The sequence below is a fragment of the Ipomoea nil genome, unplaced genomic scaffold, assembly GCF_001879475.1.
Source record: "Ipomoea nil cultivar Tokyo-kokei standard unplaced genomic scaffold, Asagao_1.1 scaffold2144, whole genome shotgun sequence".
In the NCBI taxonomy this organism is placed as follows: domain Eukaryota; kingdom Viridiplantae; phylum Streptophyta; class Magnoliopsida; order Solanales; family Convolvulaceae; genus Ipomoea; species Ipomoea nil.
The window spans coordinates 5812054-5817949 of record NW_017618572.1 but is presented as its reverse complement, the minus strand read 5'-3'; positions in this window follow the sequence as shown (position 1 = coordinate 5817949).

The window sequence follows — 5896 nt, the reverse complement described above, 5'->3', positions numbered from 1 at the left end:
AAGTGATAGGATGCCTTATGTATGCAATGACAAGTACTCGGCCTGATATTGCTTTTGCAGTAGGGAAACTGAGTAGATACACTAGTAATCCTAGTGCAGTACATTGGATGGCAATAAAAAGAATTTTAAAATATCTGAATAAAACCATTAATTATGGTTTAAAATATTCAAAAGATATTTTCATCCTTGAAGGATATTCTGATGCCAGTTGGATATCAAATCAGGAAGATTATTCCTCAACTAGTGGATGGGTATTTCTGCTTGGATGAGGTTCTATCTCCTGTGCTTCTAAAAAGCAAAGTTGTATTTCAGAATCGACTATGGCATCTGAATTTATTGCATTGGCAGCAGCATGCAAAGAAGCTGATTGACTAAGGAATTTAATTCTTGAAATTCCAGTTTGGCCAAAACCGATGTCACCTGTTTTAGTACATTGTGACAGCGCTACTACACTGGCCAAAGCATATAACAGTGTTTATAATGGCAAGTCAAGACACATAGGCTTGCGACATAGCTATGTGAAAGAGCTCTTAAGTAATGGTGTTGTAACACTAGACTTTGTACGGTCCCGGTTCAATCTAGCAGATCCGTTTACAAAAGCCTTGGCAAGGGACATGGTTTTAAAGACATCAGAAGGGATAGGTTTGAAACCCGTTGATAGTCAAGAGATGAAGGAAAGCTCAACTCACGCCTAAGTTATTACGTTAGGCCTTGAGTTCAATGTAGATGATTACTTCATTTATTGGCGGCAAGTACTATATTAAAAGGTATCCCTAAAGTAAGTACTTGGTCTGCATTGTAGTAGGGATGAGTTTTACTTTTAACTGATCTTTTTAAAAAATGCTTGGTGCAGGGCATGAAATAACAAATCAGCCTATGTGAGCATGAAGTGTGGCCGCTCAACAAGTTTGGGTTTGGCTTGGAAATGCTTATGAATGGATATGGACACAAGGCCTTTAATAGTGTCAAGTTATTTTGAGTTGTAGTAACTGTAAAGCTTGTGTGTATTACATCTACGTTTCTTCAAAGAGACTGCGTGATTCAAGGTTCGTCCATCACTGTAATCCGAATTAATGTAACGCATATAATATTATGTGAAAGTTCAATCTGTAAGACACTTTCATTTATGCATGAGTTTTGGATCTATCTAAGTACAGTGTTAATTTTACTATATAAATGGAGGAGGAATGTTGGAAATTTATATAGTAATGATGTTTAATGTTTCAGATAGTCTACCATGAAAGCTTAAATAATATTTGGAGTTGTGGAGTTATAAATATTATTTTAGTTTGGTAGAAAGTAAAATGGGAAATATGTTTTTACGTATGGTTGAAACCGAAAGTTCTCAGATTGATTCGGGTTGGATAATTGCATTGCTTAACGAGTAGATGTCCTTTCGTTTACTTCGTTGGTTACACGAAACTTCGGGTTCGTGTGAAGCATGCATTGTACCTTCTCATGGTCTCTCGAACCTTTTCTTCTTTCGGCAAAATGAAACTTTCGGCCAGTTGAATGTTTCAGCCAAATGAATGTTTCGGCCATGGTAATTAACGAAAGTTAATTTGACAAAGCCCTTTTGTTTGGTTTATGGTTGCTGCATGGTGTATGTATTATTATATATATATTATTAGTTTCTTTATTTTGCACGAGAACAGGCAATAAAGTTACTAAATATATATATATATATATATATATATATATATATATATATATATATATATATTTGTATGCAGTGCATGAACCTACGAAGGTCCATGTCTTATGACATATATATGGTTCAATGTTTTCCCATGTCTGATATATCAGATATGATATATCTTATGGAAGTTAAGTTTTAAATTTGAATAATTAACTTCCATGTAACTTCTCCAAACTGCTTTGTATGCATCTATAAATATTTAGAGAAATGTCTGAAAAGATACATGCAACAAACTTGCATAAGATGAGATATTTCACAGTACTACATTTCTACAGGAAATTCTTAAACAAAGCAACTTAAGAATTTTATCATCTTCTTGTATCCCATAAGATTAAATCTTGAACCTTGTTGCTTTAGATAAGGGAGATTTAAAGCTTATAGGAAAGTGATTACACGCCTGAAGATCTCGTTTCCTCACTTCTCTATCATCAAACACTCTTTTTTTTCTAACAACACGCACCTTAAGCACACTACAAAGCACCTTAAGAACACAAACCACGCACCTAAGATTTTAAAATGGCTCACCTTTAGTTTCACACAACGGACGCACCTTAAGCATACAAATCACGCACCTTAAGAATGAAAATAACGCACCTTAAGAAGGAAAACCACGCACCTTAAGTTTAAACAACTACTCACATTAAGAACAAACTCGCGCACCTTAAGCACAAAACCCACGCACATTAAGCACAAAAACCACGAACCTTAAGAAGAAAAACCATGCACCTTAAATTTTACCTAGATGCAAAAATTACCAAATTAACCGCGTTTTTTTTAAATGTTGATAATCCTGAACGTTGATTGAAGCAAGATTAATGGCTCATATATATAAATATATATATATATATATATATATATATATATATATATATATATATATATATATATAGCGTTGGGGTCGAGATCGGGATAAGAGCAGGGGTAGAATCCCCGTCCTCATCCCCTACTCGTTGAAGCGGGGACAAGGTTTTTCCATCAGGATTGAGTTAAAATTCATATTTCCATATACAATAAGTGTGTATTTATTAGAATCAAGATATCAGCCATTCATTTTTTTTCTTACACCTTGTGGTCTAATCTTTTTTTATTATTAGTAATTGTGCTAATAATACATAAATAAATATCATGTCCGGTTAAAAGATAATGTCTAGGCATGCATGAAGGTTTGTATTCAAAGGAATTGACCACAAAATGATTCATAATGTCAACAATTAATTTATAAGTATGGTCAAAATATGAAAGGCTGCTGCACCTGTCAGGAGTCACACAATTTGATACAGAATTGGACATGTATTTTTTATATCTTATAATAACATCAACCCTAAATTATTTTCTTTGAAAAATTTTCTTTCCGTGGTTTTTTTTTCTTGGACATGGAATAGTATAGCCAATCGAGAAATTAACGTTTTGTTGAGATTAATAACGACAGTTATGTCATAGATCTGGTTCACTGAGACAATTTCTTAATCCCTATATGAGACAAACTCTACAAATTTTAAATTGAACATTTAAGTTTAAGCAATTAAGTGTGTGTATGTGTTGAGGGGTGAATCACAGAGGCTAGACCTTTATTTACTGCGCAGAAGGAGTCCCTTCACTTTGAGAGGTTGTTGAGGGCTGAGGGCTGAATCACATAAGCTAGACATTTGCTTACTGCGTACAAGGAGCCCCCTCGCTTTGAGAGATTGTTCTCACACTGTCGCTGGTGAGACTCGATCCCTGGTTATTCTTCCCGAACTTCACTCCTATGACCAACTTAGCTGTCTATGCGGACAATTTTTCTCTAATATTTTGCTCTAATGACTAGCTAGCAAATGCATAACTTTATTTTTTTATACTTATATAATAACTAGTTTTACACGCGCATTGTGCGAATGAGTTAATGCCCAATGTTTATATTTAAATAAATATTTTAAAGTATATCAATGCAAGATTATATAGGAGAAGTTCATACACAGATAATTGAATGTCGAATTTGTTTATTTAAATATGTAACTCAATGTATATGAATGCAAGATAGTATATGAAATTCATTATAATTGTCACTAAAATAAACGTTTGCAACTTTGTAAAATGGATAGTCTAAATACTTGGTCTAAAAACTGTCTTCTTTGAGTAACACTGTCATTGTCTTCATCTTCACTATTTGTCTTCTTCCGTCTTGTTGGTAGTGTGTTATTTGCAATTGGGTTATTGTTGGTAGCATAGATGACAACGCCATGCAATGAGATTATGGTGTAGCAAGTTGTGGATTTTCCATGTTGTGTATATGACTTGGATCATAGTTGTACTATGAACTCTTGATCTTGCAAGCGTCTGTTGATATTTTACCGTAGTAGTTTGTTCCCCTACATGTTTCATGTGAAAGTATTTAATAAAATATTAATATTTATTATATTGTATATGGTTCATGAGTATGTAGTATCTCTTGTTCTATTTTTATCACTTATTTACTTGATGGTAACAACAATAACTCTGCAGATAATTCGATTATTGATGCTGCAACGTGTGTGTATTTTTTTAATTTTTTTAATTGATATTAACCTTCAAGTTAAGTTGTTTTCAACTTTGCGCATAAGTTTTTTTTGTTTTTTTTTTTTAAATAGTGACTACATCCTATATATCAAGTATTTTTGTTGTGAATCTTGATATGGTATTGATTTTGCCTGTAATCTAAACAGGTTGATCTAGAAGATGAAATGAATTGTAAATTTATATTAATTCTAATATATTTAATGAATGCACAATAAGTATTTTACATACATGATAAATGAATAAATCAATGGTGGCTATTTTGAAATTTCTTCATTTTCTAGGTTTGCCAAATTGATTGCAGCATTGTTGTAGCCTCGACATCTTTTCAGTGCATCAAGTATGTTACGATGTTCTATTGCCCTACATTGACCGTTTTAATAATGAGTTTTAAATGTAGCTACGTAAGATAATGATATAATTAACATTTACATATTGTTATCAACATAAAAGCATACCAGTCCTTTAGGTGTTCTACTCAGGGTTCATTTGGTTCAACCATTATTGTGTGAATGAATTATTGTTGATAAAGAAATCCCTAGTTTAAGGAATAAGATAAGATTAGATAAAACAGTAAAAATTTGAACATTTTAAATATGATGTAGTCCAAAGATATTACGAGGTAGTTTCCCGCTTCAATTTGTTGTGTTATTTGAATACCCTATTTGTTAACAAACCCCCCAAATAGTTAATATGATTGGCTTCAAACTTTTTTTTTTTAATTTTCATGGTATTAATAAAATACTTGGTCAATAAATATATAACATTATTTTGTATTATAACTTTGATATTTAATTACAAGATAGTGTAAAAAGAAGATAATGGACAATGTAATGAATACCAATAATAGATGAATTTGAATGTAAAGAATCTTTGCATTGGAGAAAATAAAAGATAATATAACTAATGAAATTATTTGTATGTTACTGGCTCTATTACAATGTAGTATTAGTTCATATACTATTTCTCAACCTACCGAAACACAAAGAACCAATAACGCCTTCATTGAGGCTCGAACTCACAACCTTCTAAATAAGAATCCAACCCAGGTACCATTAGACCACATAGTCCTTATAATTATATCTCTTATTTAATTTATTGATAATGAATAATTTTTTTAAATAAAGACATTGTAGACACATAATTCTAAATTAAAGAAATATATATATATATATATATATATATATATATATATATATATATATATATATATATATATATATATATAAGAGCGCTCATATGCGGCGGGGTCTTTCGGTGCGGCGGTGCGGTCAAATTCCAGAATACACCAACAGTGTTAACAATATGCACCAACAGTGTAATAAAAACACACCCCAATGAAATGTAATAAAACATCACAAAATACACCACAGACTCAAAAAAACACACCATATAACTCACCACCCCCAATGGTGTATTTTCGAACAGTGTATGGTGTTTTTACTCACACCTAATGGTGTGTGTTTGGTGATGCAGGGCTCTGTTTACTCTATTTTGTGTGGTGTATTTCCTAACGTTGATGGTGCATATTTGGGGAACTATTGGTGTTGCCGCACCGTAAGACACTGCCGCACCTGAACCCGCCTCTATATATATATATATATATATATATATATATATATATATATATATATATATATATATATATATATATATATATATATA